This window comes from Schistocerca gregaria, chromosome 2 (assembly GCF_023897955.1).
Source record: "Schistocerca gregaria isolate iqSchGreg1 chromosome 2, iqSchGreg1.2, whole genome shotgun sequence".
NCBI classification, from domain to species: Eukaryota; Metazoa; Arthropoda; class Insecta; order Orthoptera; family Acrididae; genus Schistocerca; species Schistocerca gregaria.
Genome location: NC_064921.1, coordinates 526,195,523 through 526,212,485, shown reverse-complemented (window position 1 = coordinate 526,212,485; position 16,963 = coordinate 526,195,523). Strand labels below are relative to the sequence as shown.

The following is a 16,963-nucleotide window of genomic DNA, read 5'->3' as shown; positions in this document are numbered from 1 at the left end:
TCTTACACTTACTGTTCATTTTTTCTTTACTTTGTTTATAATTCGCAACATATCATGACTGTCTTAATCTTTTTTGGATGAATTTTCAACTGATAACAGAGCTTATTTCTCTCACATTCAATGTCTCACTTGCTGACAGACACACACACACACACACACACACACACACACACACACACACACACACACACAGCAGAGAGAGAGAGAGAGAGAGAGAGAGAGAGAGAGAGAGAGAGAGAGAGAGAGATCTTAGAAAACCCAAAACCATCGAAAAGAGACAGTCCAGGATGAATCTTTGATTCTGAAGCAGTGTGTGACGTGTTCTGAAATTTCCTGGAAGATTAAAATTGTGTGCAGACTGGGTCTCAAATCTGAAACCTTACCTTTCACAAGAGAAATGACTCAGCCACAACACAGAGGAATCTTTCCAGAATGAATCTTTCAGTAGTGCTAGACACACAAGGTCTGTGGGAGTGCTTCTGTAAATTTTGCTATATGAGAGAGGGGTATGACAAAAGTAAAACCAAGTGTACAGATAATGAGTCATGCCTGTATATCTCAGTTAGCAGAGTACCAGCTGTGAAAGGCATAGCTTTGGGTTCGAGTCTCTGGCAGCACAAAGTTTTAGTCTGCCATACAGTTTCAAAACAGACCACATGATGCTGCTGAGTGAATGATTTGTTCTGGAAACAAACCCTTGCACTGTGGCTTTGCCATTTCTCAGCAACATCCTTCGTTGCAGAAGTACTAGTACTGTTATGTACACAAGAGAACTTCTATGAATTTTAGAAAGTAGGAGAGGGGTACTGGTCAAATTAAAGCTGTGGTGGTGAGTTATGAGTTGTGCCTTGATAGCTCAGTTAGTGAAGCATTGCCCACAAAGGATAAGGTTCTGGATTTGAGTCCCAGGCCACCATAATGTTTCAATCTGCCATGAAGTTTCAAATACAAATACGAGGAAGAAACAGTCATGGTTGCAGGGTTGTAAGTATTATTAATTTACCAATGACACATTTCATCTGATTCAAGCATCTTCAGATTGGGTGATATTAGATAATGTTAGACACGGGCGATACCAAGCATACAAAATATCCCATATGCCTAACACCATCTAACATCAGCCAATCTGGTGACTCCTGAATCAGATGAAACATGTCACTGATAAATAAATAACAATTACAACCCTGCAACCAAGACTGCTTGTTTCTTCATCATAAATTACTGGTTGCTGTACCATCCCCACTATGAGTTGGAAAAAGTTTTCAAATAGAAATATGTTTTGATTCCTCCTGTTCTATATCAGGCTGTTCCAGCATTACCACATGAAGCAAGAGCATACACAGGCCCATGTCAGCTTGTCACAGCCAGATGCAGCTAGTATATACTACCCGTAACACAGCCCTACTGCATGTGTTCTGCACACGCAAGAAGTGCTTGGCCATCCCTGCCAGCTGGCTCTCTGCCAGAGCATCTACAATCACACACACTACAGCCAGACTCTCTCACTACCAGCCCCTCAGCTGTTAGCCCACCCTTTCCCACAGGTGCCCAGCAGCATGTGGGCTGGCAATCACACCAAAACAGCCTGTTCTATAGCATATCATCACAATTTTCTATATTTACATACATGAGTAACTGAATTAAACATTTATCTTGTGGAACATAGCAGCTCTATCATCCTGTTGATGGCAACAGCGCATCACTGCATGGTTTTCACATGAGACACCAAGCATGTTGACGAGCCATCCAAACCCACGAAAACTCCACTTCTGCTCACAATTCATGGAGTTTGCTATTGTCCAAATCACGCATATCTAGTGTGACAGTTTCCCAGAAGGAAACACTAGAATGAGATCATATGACCTGATTAGCACGTACTAGTTCATTCATGACTGTGGACTGATACATGAACGATTATGATGCAACTAGGGAGAAATGGAGTTGATGTATTGTCTTGCTGAAAGTAGATTACCTGTCGGATGCTGTAAACAAGCAAAGATACACATAATATCAGGAAACAGGTCCTGCCCATTTGCCAGTGAGTTGCTGGTACACATATCAGTGGCCTCATTTCATCTTGTGTAAGTATCCTAAACACAAGAACACATCCACTACCTACCTAAACAGTACCATGTTGCCAAGTGAGTGGCAGCACCACATGTGGTTTTCAACATATCATATCCTGCAATTGTTCGATACAGTTCCCCACAGTCATTTAATGAACAAAGTAAGAGCATATGGACTATCAGAACAATTGTGTGATTGGATTGAGGAGTTCCTAGATAACAGAACGCAGCATGTCATTCTCAATGGAGAGAAGTCTTCTGAAGTAAGAGTGATTTCAGGTGTGCCGCAGGGGAGTGTCATAGGACCGTTGTTATTCACAATATATATAAATGACCTGGTGGATAACATCGAAAGTTCACCGAGGCTTTTTGCAGATGATGCTGTGGTGTATCGAGAGGTTGTAACAATGGAAAATTGTACTGAAATGCACGAGGATCTGCAGCGAATTGACGCATGGTGCAGGGAATGGCAATTGAATCTCAATGTAGACAAGTGTAATGTGCTGCGAATACATAGAAAGATAGATCCCTTATCATTTAGCTACAAAATAGCTGGTCAGCAACTGGAAGTAGTTAATTCCATAAATTATCTGGGAGTAGGCATTAGGAGTGATTTAAAATGGAATGATCATATAAAGTTGATCGTCGGTAAAGCAGATGCCAGACTGAGATTCATTGGAAGAATCCTAAGGAAATGCAATCCGTAAACAAAGGAAGTAGGTTACAGTACGCTTGTTCACCCACTGCTTGAATACTGCTTAGCAGTGTGGGATCCGTACCAGATAGGTTTGATAGAGAAGATCCAACGGAGAGCAGTGCGCTTCGTTACAGGATCATTTAGTAATCGCAAAAGCGTTACGGAAATGATAGATAAACTCCAGTGGAAGACTCTGCAGGAGAGGCGCTCAGTAGCTCGGTACGGGCTTTTGTTAAAGTTTTGAGAACATACCTTCACCGAAGAGTCAAGCAGTATATTGCTCCCTCCTGCGTATATCTCGCGAAGAGACCGTCAGGTGGCTTGCGAAGTATGGATGTAGATGTAGATTGATGTCATCCATTGTCTACTGTAGCTCATTAGTGTAGATAACTTTTACCCATGCTTCAAGGGTGCAATAGCGGAGTTCCTGTGGATACACTAATCTCCATTCCCAGTAACATGTGCTGAGTACAGGAGCATGAATAGGGTATAAGAAGATGGTGATTCTACATGTCATAGCTGTTCACCAGTTACTGTCATCTATAATTGGATTGGAGAGTGGTTTCCTGCATGATGCCCCATCTATCTGTTGTAAAATCTGTGACAGTCAGTGGTGACACCTCTGATCAAAACATTGTTTCTCACAACAAATGAATCTAATAGCGCCACATTTCTCTGAATTGAGATCCTAATGGTACTCATATAGTCTCAATGGGACAAGTAGAAAGATAAGTGCCTCCAGGCCCACAGAGGCAAGGTATGCCACACATGTGAAACTCACAATTGTTGTGTTGATATTGAACTTGTTCACTCTGGCCTTACTGAAACACTGATGGCCAGTATCTGGTATGATAACATCTTATTCACAACTGCTCCATTTCCAATGTTAATGGGATAACATTTCTCTCTTTAAACCAATGTTTCTCTATTTGCCTCCCATCAAAAGTAGCCTGAAAGCTAAAATGACTTAATATTTTCACTCTTAGCTTCAATATTTGACATTCTCCTGATAAATACAGAATTGAGGTTGATGTCTACCTTTTTATACAGGGGATGCAGAACTCCATCTAAGTGAAGTGTGTTATTTAGAGAACACAGACCCAAAATAGTTTTTCCCGAAATACCTTGCAGAGTGGGGATGGTAAGAGGTGTGGTAATATGGAGGCAAAAATAGGGCAGGGAAGTACTAGGAGGTGGAATAGAGGGAGACAGATGGCTCTCAATGGCAGTGATTGAACTTTGGATTATTAATGGAAATAAAATATGTGGGGAGAGAGAGAGAGAGAGAGAGAGAGAGAGAGAGAGAGAGAGAGAGAGAGAGAGAGAGAGAGAGAGAGAGAGAGAGAGGGGGGGGGGGAGGAGCAGGGGGAGAGAGGGGGAAGGGGGAAGGGGGAGGGTGGAGAGGGAGAGGGAGAGGGAGAGGGAGAGGGAGAGGGAGAGGGAGAGGGAGAGGGAGAGGGAGAGGGAGAGGGTGAGGGTGAGGGAGAGGGAGAGGGAGAGGGAGAGGGAGAGGGAGAGGGAGAGGGAGAGGGAGAGGGGAGAGGGAGAGGGAGAGGGAGAGGGAGAGGGAGAGGGAGAGGGAGAGGGAGAGGGAGAGGGAGGAGGGAGAGGGAGAGGGAGAGGGAGAGGGAGAGGGAGAGGGAGAGGGAGAGGGAGAGGGAGAGGGAGAGAGTAAGAGCAAGAGAGGATAGGGGTCAGGGGAAGGATAGTTGTGAGTATTGGAAGATATTAGAATGATCTTCAACATCACTTCCCTTAAACTGTATTGTTGGAGACTCCTGAACATGAGTTGGGTGCTTTTTTTCCACTAATTCCTCTCCTGTGCCCACCTCTTCATCTCAGAGTAGCACTTGCAACCTACATCCTCAGTTATATGATTGATGTATTCCAATTTGTGTCTTCCTCACAGTTTTTTTCCCCTCTACAGCTCCCTCTAGTACCACGGAAGTCATTCCCTGATGTCTTAACAGATGTTCTATCATCCTGTCCCTTCTCCTTGTCAGTGTTTTCGACATATTCCGTTCCTCTTCAGCTCTGTGCAGAACCTCCGTGTTCCTTACCTTACCAGTCCACATAGTTGTCAACATTCTCCTGTAGCACCACATCTCAAATGCTTTGATTTTCTTCTGTTTTGGCTTTACCACTGTCCATGTTTCACTACCATACAAGGCTGGGCTTCAGACATACATTCTCAGAAATTTTTTCCTCAAATTACAGTCTCTGATAGTAGTAGACTTCTCTTGGCCAGGACTGCCCTTTTATCCAGTGCCAGTCTACTTTTGATGTCCTCTTTGCCCCATCCGTCGTCAGTTATTTTGCTATGTAGGTAGCAGAATTCCTTAACTTTGTCTACTTCATGACCATCAATACTGATGTTAAGTTTCTTGCTACTTCTAATTACTTTTGTCTTTCTTTGATTTACTCTCAATCCAAATTCTTTGCCCATTAGATTGTTCATTCCCTTCAGCATATCATATAATTCTTCTTCACTTTCACTCAGGGCAGCAATGTCATCAGCAACTCGTATCATTGATATCCTTTCACCTTGAATTTTAATTCACTCCTGAATCTTTCTTTTATTTCCATCACCATTGCTTCTTCAATGTACAGATTGAACAGTAAAGGGGAACACCCCCCCCCCCCCCACACACACACACACACACGTGCTCATACAACTCACACACAAGTGACTGCAGTCTCTGGCAGGTGAAGTCACACTAGCTTCAGTTGAAAGAGACTGCAGTCATGTGTGTGTGAGTTGCGTTTTGTGTGTATGTGTATGTGTGGGGGAGGGGGGGTCTATTTTCAATGTTGGCTGAAAGCTTATTTATTTGTAACTGTCTTTTTGTTGTGCCTATGTGGGACTCAGCATCTCCCCTATTTTTCTCAGAATTTCGAACATTCCTCACCATTTTACACTGTCAAACCCTTTTTCCAAGTGAACAAATCCTACGAACGTGTCTTTATTTTTCTTTAGTCTTGCTTCCATTATCAACCGCAATGTCAGAATTGCCTCTCTGGTGCCTTCACCTTTCCTAAAGAAAAACTGATTGTCATCTAGCACATCTTCAATTTTCTTTTTATTCTTCTGTATATTATTCTTGTCAGCAACTTGTATGCATGAGCTGTTAAGCTCAATGGGCGATAATTCTTGCACTTGTCAGCTCTTGCAGTCTTCGGAATTGTGTGGATGATATTTCTCTGAAAGTCAGATGGTATGTCGTCAGACTCATGCATTCCACACACCAACGTGAATAGTCGCTCTGTTGCTGCTCCTCCCAATGATTTTAGAAATTCTGATGGAATGTTATTTATCCCTTCTGCCTTATTTGATCTTAAGTCTTCCAAACCTCTCTTAAATTATGATTCTAATACTGGATTCCCTATCTCTTCTAAATAGACTCCTGTTTCTTCTTCTATCACATTAGACAAATCTTCCCCCTCTTAGAGGCCTTCAATGTATTCTATCCACCTATCCACTCTCTTCCCTGAATTTAAAAGTGGAATTCCCATTGCACTCTTACATTGCTTCTAATATCACAGAAGATTGTTTTGACTTTCGAGTATGCAAAGTCGTTCCTTCTGACATTCATTTCTTTTTTGATTTTGTCACATTCTTCATGCAGCCATTTTGTCTTAGCTTCACTTTACTTTCTACTTATTTCATTCCTCAGGGACTTGATTTCTGTATTCCTGTACTTCCCTAAACATTTTTGTACTTCCTTCTTTCATTGATCAACTGAAGTATTTATTCTATATTAAAAACAAAGATTCCAAGACTTACCAAGCGGGAAAGCGCCGGCAGACAGGCACATGAACAAAACACACAAACACACACACAGAATTACGAGCTTTCGCAACTGGCAGTTGCTTCGTCAGGAAGGAAGGAAGGAGAGGGAAAAATGAAAGGATGTGGGTTTTAAGGGAGAGGGTAAGGAGTCATTCCAATCCCGGGAGCGGAAAGACTTCCCTTAGGGGAAAAAAAGGACAGGTGTACACTCGCACACACACACACACACACACACACACACACACACACACACACACACACATATCCATCTGCACATACACAGACACAGACACAGAAATGTCTGCTGGTGTCTGTGTATGTGCAGATGGATATGTGTGTGTGTGTGTGTGTGTGTGTGTGTGTGTGTGTGTGTGTGTGTGTGTGCGAGTGTACACCTGTCCTTTTTTTCCCCTAAGGGAAGTCTTTCCGCTCCCGGGATTGGAATGACTCCTTACCCTCTCCCTTAAAACCCACATCCTTTCATTTTTCCCTCTCCTTCCTTCCTTCCTGACGAAGCAACTGCCAGTTGCGAAAGCTCGTAATTCTGTGTGTGTGTTTGTGTGTTTTGTTCATGTGCCTGTCTGCCGGCGCTTTCCCGCTTGGTAAGTCTTGGAATCTTTGTTTTTAATATATTTTTCCCATGTGGAAGTTTCTTTCTGAAGTATTTATTCTGTTACACATGGTTTCTTCACAGTTACCTTCTTTGTACCTATAATTTTCTTCCAAACTTCTGTGATTGCCATTTCTAAAGATGTTCATTCCTCTTCAATTGGGTTGCCTATGGAGCTATTCCTTAGTACCGTATCTATAGTCTTAGGGAACGTCAAACATGTCTCGTCATTCCTTAGTAACTCTGTATCCCACTTTTTTGCGTATTGATTCTTCTTGATTATCTTTTGAACTTCAGCCTGCTCTTTATCTGAGTCTATATCTGCTCCTGGGTATGCCTTACAATCCAATATCTGATATCGGAATCTCTGCCTGACCATGATATAATCTAACTGGAATCTTCCCGTATCACCCGGCCCTTTTCAAGTACCCTCCTCCTCTTGTGATTATTGAACAGAATATTTGCTATTACTAGCTGAAATTTATTACAGAACTCAAACAGTCTTTCTCCTCTCACATTCCTTGTCCCAAGCTCATGTTCTTCTGTAACCTTTTCTTGTACTCCTTCGCCTACAACTGCACCCTCATGACTATTAGATTTTCATCTCCCTTTATGTACCATATTACCCTTTCAACATCCTCATTTACTTTCTTTATCTCTTCAGCTTGTGACATCAGCATCTATACCTGAGCTGTCATTGTCGGTGTTGATTTGGTGTCAATTCTGACAACAACAACAACAACCCTATAACTGAACTCTTCACTGTAGCACACTCTGTGCCCTACCTTTCTATGCATAATGAATCCTACTCCCGTTATATCATTTCCTGTTGCTTTTGATATTAACCTATACTCATCTGACCAAAAAGCCCTGACTTCTTTCCATTTCATTTCTCCGTCTCCTACTATATCTAGATTGAGCCTATGCATTTCCCTTTTCAGATTTTCTACCACATTCAAGCTTCTGAGATTCCACACCCTGACTCGTGGAATGTTATCATTTCATTGATTATTCTATCTTTTTCTCATGGTCACCTCACCCTAGGCAGTTCCCTCCCAGAGATCTGAATGGGGGACTATTCCTGATTCTTTTGGCAATGGAGATATCATCATGAGACTTTACCAGTTACAGGCCATATGTCCTGTGGAAATACATTAGATGTCTTTAATTCAGGGGTTTCCATTGCCTTCTGCATCCTCATGCACCATTACTGATTCTTCCGCCTGTAGGAGCAGTTTCCCACCCCAAGGACAAGAGAGTGCCCTGAACCTCTGTCCACTCCTTTGCTGTATCTGATACTGCCGTTGGCAGAATGAGGGTGACTTCTCAAGCCAGAAGCCTTCAGCTGCCAATGCTGATTATTAATCAAAATTTACGTGGGGATGGGTTTCGGAGCACCATGAAAGAGAAGTAAAATGATATTGCCAGAGTGTAAACTGTGCAGAATGATTCCTATGGGCAAACAAAAGAGTGAAAAAACTGCAGTCTTCACAGAGCAGAAGACATAACCAAAAATTCATAGAGTCTGTTCTGTATTTGACCCTCCCCTCACATTTCACACGCTTTCTGTTCTTCCTACATATTCTCATGGTCTTCTGTTCATTATCTTACATATGCCGTTGTTCTCACAACTTCTCAATCATACTCCTCTCACAATATTATTATATTCTCATCTTAAGATATGCTCTTCACAACCAACTGGCATGCACTATTGTATTCATAATGTTTTAATATCGTTTGTCAGTAATTTGGATCATTTTACAATTATACAAGATCTGACAGCTTAATGCGTGGAAAATACAAGACACACTGAAATGTTACAAGCCATCTGGCTTGCCTCCTTCTATTGATAAACTAACACTATCTGCTCCTTGTCACAACTGGAGACTGCGGGACACATGATTCTCACCACTTTATTTAACTCTGACTACTGTAATTGATACTGAATAAGGTATCTGTTAGAAAATTGCAGGTGTTGTCTGTCTGAACTTACGTCACTTCAGCTGAGGCACACAGCACCGGGAATAAAGATGCACTCCGCTCGCCACTCAGAGAATTAAGTCCCTGGCTTACATGGGTGGCACAGCCACTCAAGCGAGGGTTGTGGGACTCTCGTGTCACTCAAAGGACAGGATGTTTGTTGTTATGGCATATGGTACTATCTGGTGCCTTGGCAACAGGTTTTGAATCTTAAGAGCTGGCTCACCACCTGATAACATCTTGAGAGTCCTTACTATTCTTGAAGAGACGTGGCTTGCTGCTGTGGTAACAGGACCTGGTGGAGCTTCCATTTTGTTTGCTTGGCACCTTGGAAATTCTGAGTTGTATAAACAATGTTCCGATTTGCCTATCAACTCTTGACATCAGGTGGGAATTTCTGCAACAAACTTTGAGACCTTATTGGCCCTCTACTTGATATACACTGAGATAACAGAAGTCATGGAATAGTGATAGGGACATACACAGATGGCGGTAGTACCACATTCACAAGGTATGAAAGGGCAGTGCAATGGCAGAGCTGTCATTTGCACATAAATGACTCACATGAAAAGGTTTCTAATGTGATTATGACCACACAATGGGAATCAAAAGACTTTGAACATAGAATGGTAGTTGGAACTTGACGCATGGGACATTCCATTTCGGAAATCGTTATGAAATTTGGTATCTGGAGATCCATAATTTCAAAAGTGTGCTGAGAATACCAAATTTCAGGCATTAACTCTCAACATAGGCAACACAGGGGCCAGCATTCATCACTTAATGACTGAGAGCAGTAGCATGTGTGACGCACTGACAATGCTAACAGACAAGCAACACTGTCACAGTAACTGCAGAAATCAGTGTGGGATACATGACAAACATATCCGTTATGACAGTGTGGTGAAATTAGACACTGATGGTCTATGGTTGCAGACAACCGATGCGAGTGCCTTTGCTAACAGCGCAACATCACCTGCAGAGCTTCTATTGGGCTTGTGGCCATATCGGAAGGACCCCAGAGGACTGGAAAGCCATGACCTGCTCATATGAGTCCTGATTACAGTTGGTAAGAGCTGATGGTAGGGTTCAAGAGTGGCGCAGACTCCACAATCCATGAATCTAAGTTGTCAACAAGGTACTGTCAAGCTGGTGGTGACTCCATAATGGTGTGGGCTGTGTTTAAATGAAATGGACTTGGTCCTCTGGTCATCTAAACTGATCATTGACTGGAAATGGTTATGTTTTGCTATCTGGAGACTATTTGCAGCCATTCATTCATGGACTTCATGTTCCCAAACAACGATGGAATTTTTATTGATGCACCATCTCACTGTGTCTAAACCACAATTGTTCGCAGTTGGTTTGAAGAACAGTCTGGTCAATTTGAGCGCCCATTGAAAATTTATCAGACATAACTGAATGGTCAGTTTATGCACGAAATCCTGTGCCAGTAACAATTCCGCAGTTATAGACAGCTGTATAGGGAGGGCGCCACCCCCCCCCCCCCCCCCGACTAACCATGGACCTTACTGTTGGTGGGGAGGCTTGTGTGCCTCAATGACACAGATAGTCATGCTGTAGGTGCAACCAAAACCGAGAGGTATTGTTGGGAGGCCACCCAAACATGTGGTTCCTGAAGAGGGACAGCAGCCTTTACAGTATGTACAGGGGGCAACATCAACCCAAAAGGACTTGCTGTGCTGGTATGGCTGACAGCAAGGGGAAACTACAGTTGTAGTTTTTCTCGAGGGCTTGCAGCTCTACTGTATGGTTAAATGATGATGGCATCCTCTTGGGTAAATGTGAAGCGTGGAATGTCAGATCCCTTACTTGGCCAGGTAGGTTAGAAAATTTAAAAAGGGCAGCAAATAGGTGTAAGTTAGATATAGTGGGAGTTAGTGAAATTCAGAGGCAGGAGGAATAGGTGAATACAGAGTTATAAATACAAAATCAAATAGGTGTAATGCTCGAGTAGGTCTAATAGTGAGTAAAAAAGTAGGAACTCAGGTAAGCCACTATGAACAGCATAGTGAATGCTAGTGAATAAAAAAGTAGGAACTAAGGTAAGCCACTATGAACAGCATAGTGAATGCATTATTGTAACTAAGACAGACACAAAGCCCACACCCACCACAGTAGTACAAGTTTATAAGCCAACTAGCTCCGCAGATGATGAAGAGACTGAAGAAATATAAGATAAAATAAATTATTCACATAGTAAAGGAAAACAAAAATTTAATAGTCGTGAGGGACTGGAATTTGATAGCTGGAAAAGGAAAAGTAGGAAAAATAGTAGGTGAATATGGACTGGAGAAATGTTTTGAAAGAGGAAGCTGCCTGGTAGAATTTTGCACAGAGCGCAACTTAATCATAGCCAACACTTGGTTTAAGTATCATGAAAGAAGGTTGTATATGTGAAAGAGGCCTGGAGACACTGGAAGGTTTCAGATAGATTATAGAATGGCAAGACAGAGATTTAGGAACCAGGTTTTAAATTGTAAGACATTTCCAGTGGCAGATGTGTGCTCTGATCACAATTTATTGGTTATGAACAGTAGATCAGGGGTGGGCTAATAGCGGCCCGCAGGCCCCATGTGGCCCACGAAGGGGTTGTGTGTGGCCCTCCAAGACATTTACAAAAATCATAGGAAAAACAAAATTTCACTTCCTTGCATGACTAACAAAATCCGTGAGTGTCTGCGCTACTTGGTAGTGCATACTACCGACAGATGTCTCTACAGTCACGCAACCAACCTAGCTGCATGTGGACACGGTGGATTTTGGGAGCACTACCATCAGCCACCACGGGCACAGAATAAAGCACTGTGCATCCTATTGGCGCAAATTTATGCTCCACGCCGTGGCCGATGGGAGCGATGTATTTCTCCTGTGCCGAGTGAATAGTACGACGTTCAGAGCAATTTTCTTCTTTTTCGGGTGGTTTACTTTTGTTTTGTCTGTGTAGCAGTGCAATGTAATATTTTTTTTTTAACTTCAGTGCAATCATGACTCCTAAGAAGAATCGTAAAGTCTGTGATAAGTGCCGTCTGTTTAATGAAGACTGGACGACCAAATATTTCTTTAATGAAACAGGAAATAAAGGCACATGCTTACTATGCCATGATACACTTGCCATATTCAAGGAGTACAATCAATCTGAAATGACATCACGAAACAAAACACAGTGACTTTGTCTGCAAACTTTCAGATGAAAAACGAAAAATAAAAGCACCGGAGTTCGTGAAACGCTTGAAGAAGCAACAAGTGTTATTTACGAAGCAAACACCGCTTCAAAATAGTGCAACAGAAGCAAGTTTCATGGTCGCCTATAACCTTGCTAAATGAAACAAACCATTTTCGGATGGCGAGTTTATTAAACAGGGCATGGTGGAGAGTGCAAGTGTATTCTGTCCTGAGGTTAAAACCAAATTTGAGAGCATTTCGTTGTCAAGGAGGACTATAGCGCGGCGCATTGATTTAATCAGTGACAAACTTGCAGACCAGCTAAATACTGTGAGCGAAGATTTTGTTTGGTTTTCACTGGCAATGGGCGAAAGAAAGATATTGAAGACAATGCACAAGTACTCATCTTTATCCGTGGAATTAATGAACATTTCGTCATCACTGAGGAATTACTTGGTATAGTATCCATGAAAGATAGAACCACTGGTCAGGGCTTGTTGGAATGTGTTGTTAATTGTGTGGAAACAAGTGGCTTATCCTGGAACAAAATGGTAATCATTACACCAGATGGGACCAGAGCTTTCTGTGAGAAAAATATAGGTATGGTGAAACTTTTAAAAAACAAGTTACAAGCCGAAGACACAGATAGTGATATTTTGGATTTTCATTGAATTTTACACCGGGAAAGCCTCTGCGAGACTGCACTAGACTTAAAGCATGTGGTAGATCCTGTTGTTGGTGTTGTGAACACAATCAGAGCAAGGGCACCCCATCACAGACAGTTCAAATCTCTTCATGAGGTGGGGTCAAAACATGAAGATGTAATTTACCATAACAGTGTGAGGTGGTTGAGCTTGGGCAAAGTATTAAAAAGAGTCTGGGCATTACAGGATGAAATTATTTTATTTCTGGACACTAAGGAGATATCTCATGATTTTGCTGCAAAAATAGGATGTGAAGAGTGGAGATATGAGATGATGTTTGCAGCTGACATTTTTGAAAAACTGAATGAGCTGACTGTGACATTGCAGGGGAAGGGGTTGTTTGCTCATGCAATGTGGGCATATGTCAAAGCATTTAAAACAAAACTAGGTCTGTTTGCAAGTCAAGCAAATGAAGGCAAATTTTGTCATTTCCCTTTACTAGGGAAACAGAAAGTACCCGGAGGTGTTTCAGCTAAGATTAGGGATTATCTGCAGAGTTTAGAGACTGAGTTTACTACAAGATTTCAGGATTTTAAGAAAATTGAGCCTCAATTTAATGTTTTATCGTATCCCATCACTGTTGATATTGACACTGCACCGCAGGAGCTGCAACTTGGCTGACATCTCTGCCCATACTCTTTGCCTTTACAAATGTCTGCTTGTGTCTGTGTATGTGCGGATGGATATGTGTGTGTGTGTGCGCGAGTGTATACCTGTCCTTTTTTCCCTTAAGGTAAGTCTTTCCGCTCGCGGGATTGGAATGACACCTTACCCTCTCCCTTAAAACCCAAATCCTTTCGCCTTTCCCTCTCCTTCCCTCTTTCCTGAAGAAGCAACCGTTGGTTGCGAAAGCTTGAATTTTGTGTGTATGTTTGTGTTTGTTTGTGTATTTATCGACCTGCCAGCGCTTCTGTTTGGTAAGTCACATCAACTTTTTTTTTAGATATATTTTTCCCACGTGGAATGTTTCCCTCTATTATATATATGATGTGACTTACCCAACAAAAGTGCTGGCAGGTCAATAGACACACAAACAAACACAAACACACACACACAAAATTCAAGCTTTCGCAACCAACAGTCGCTTCGTCGGGAAAGATGAAAGGATGTGGGTTTTAAGGGAGAGGGTAAGGAGTCATTCCAATCCCGGGAGCGGAAAGACTTACCTTAGGGGGAAAAAAGGACAGGTATACGCGCGCGCGCGCCCATACACACACGCACGCACGCACGCACGCACGCGCGCGCGCGCCCATACACACACACACACACACACACAAGCAGACATTTTTGCCTTTACAATATATGGCATTACAAGTGAAAGGTTTATAAGGTGTGGCCCTCCGCTAACCTCTGTGTCTATAATGTGGCCCCGAGGCAAAACAATTGCCCACCCCTGCAGTAGATTAAAACTGAAGAAATTGTAAAAAGGCAGAAATTTAAGGAGATGGGACCTGGGTAAACCAGTAAAACTAGGGGTTGTAGAGTGTTTCAGAGGGAGCATTTGGGAATGACTGCAACATTAGGGGAAATGAATGCAGTAGAAGAAGAATGGGTAGCTTTGAAAGATGAAATAGTATAGACGGCAGGGGATAAAGAAGGTAAAAAGATGAGGGCTTGTAGAAATCTTTGGATAACACAAGAGATATGGAATTTAATTTATGAAAGGGGAAAAGATACAAATGCAGTGAATGAGGCAAGCAAAAGGGAATACGACAGTCTAAAAAATGAGGTTCACAGGAAGCGCAAAATGGGTGAGCAGGAATGGCTACAGGACAAATGTAAGGATTTAGAAGCATGTATTTTGGGTAAAAGAAAAACACCTGTATGAATATCAAGAGCTCAGATGGAAAATCAGTTCTAAGCAAAGAGGGAAAGCAGAAAGGGGGAAGGAGTATACAGAGGGTCTATATAAGAGATATGTACTTGAGGGCCATATTATGGAAATGTAAGAGAACATAGATGAAGGTGAAATGGGAGATGTGATACTGCGTAAAGTACTTGGCAAAGTTGAACTCAAAACAAGGCCCCTGGAGAAGACAACATTTCATTAGAAATACTGATAGCCTTGGGAGAGCCAGTCCTAACAAAACTCTTCCATCTGGTGAGCAAGATGTATGAGACAGGTGAAGCACCCTCATACTTCAAGAAGAATATAATACATACAGTTCCAAAGTAAGCAGGTGTTGACCTGTGTGAAAATTTGTGAAAATTAAAGTCACATTTTCTAACATGAGTTCTTTACAGAAGGATGGAAAAACTGGTAGAAGACGACCTCGGGGAAGATAAGTCTGGATTCCAAAGAACGTGGGAACATGAGAGACAATACTTTCCTTGTGACTTCTCATAGAAGATAGGTTAAGGAAAGGCAAGCCTATGTTTACAGCATTTGTGGATTTAGAGAAAGCTTTTGACAATGCTGTCTGGAATAATCTCTTTCAAATTCTATAGATAGCAGGGGTCAAATATAGAGAGCGAATGCCTATTCACAATTGGTACAGAAACCAGATGGCAGTTATAAAGAATCAAAGGGCATGAAGGAGAAGCAGTGATTGAGAAGGGAATGAGACAGAGTTGTTTCCTATCTGTGATGTTATTCAATCTGTTTTATGGGCAAACAGTAAATGAAACAAAAGAAAAGTTTGGAGTAATATTTAAAGTCCAGGGAGAAGGAATAAAAACTTTGAGGTTTACTGATGACATGGTAATTCTATCAGATACAGCAAAGAACTTGGAAGAGCAGTTCAACTGAAGGAACAGTGTCTTGAAAGGAGGATATAAGTTGAACATTGACGACAGCAAAACGAGGATAGTGGAATGTAGTCAAATTAAATCAGGTGATGCTGAGAGAATTAGATTAGGAAATTAGACACTTAAAGTAGTAGATGGGTTTTCCTAACTGGGAAGCAAGTTAAACTGATGATGTTTGAAGGAGAGAGGATATAAAATGTAGACTGGCAATGGCAAGGAAAAAGTTTCTGAAGAAGAGAAATTTGTTAGCATCGAGTACAGAAGAGAAATTTGTTAGCATCGAGTACAGATTGTACTCGATGCTAACAAATTTCTCTTCTTCAGAAACTTTTTTCTTGCCATTGCCAGTCTACATTTTATATCCTCTCTCCTTCAAACATCATCAGATTCGGGAAGTCTTTTCTGAAAATATTTGTATGAAGTGTAGTCATGTATGGAAGTGAAACATGGATGATAAGTGCAGGCAACAAGAGAACAGAAGTTCTATAGAAGAATGCTGAAGATTAGATGGGTGGATCATGTAACTAATGAGGAGGTATTGAATAGAATTGTGGATAAATGGAATTTGTCATACAATCTGACTAGAAGAAGGGATCGGTTGGTAACACACATTCTGAGGCATCAAGGGATCACCAATTTAGTACTGGAGGGAAACGTGGGGAATACAAATCATTGACGGGGATCTAGAGATGAATACAGTAAGCAGATTCAGAAGGATGTAGGTTGCAATAGTTACTCAGCGATGAAGAGGTTTGCAAAGAATAGATAGCATGCGGCACTATGCTGAGCAAAATGAGGTCCGACTCTATTAGGGCATATTCCCTGACTTCTGTCATCTAAGAGTATTACACAGTGGGAAATTATTTAACATGGCAGTTTCACACCATTGGACAGATATAAATATCATTTTTCCTGTCTAGTGTTTGCTTTGTGTGGTGGGAACAGGGAGGTGGTTGCATTGGCGCATGATCAGGAACTCTGGGATTGGTCATCTTAGAGGCAACTTCATGTGCTCAATTGCTAAGAGGGTGATCATTCTGGTGTTCTGCACTTGGACATCATGATCCACAGATTACGGGTTAGTGCAGATCTCACACTGACCCACATTTTCATGTCCGTCGACATGACAAGAGACTGGTGAGTATATTGTGCGGCACCAGCTCCTTAGGTGGGAGTTTATCA

At 41.9% G+C, this 16,963-nt stretch overlaps 1 protein-coding gene across 1 annotated transcript in view; it reads right to left on the bottom strand.

Annotated features, from left to right (window-relative positions):
- LOC126330326 (alpha-1,2-mannosyltransferase ALG9) overlaps positions 1–16,963 on the bottom strand; it is a 120,148-nt gene that overhangs the window by 96,024 nt on the left and 7,161 nt on the right. The window lies entirely within an intron of this gene.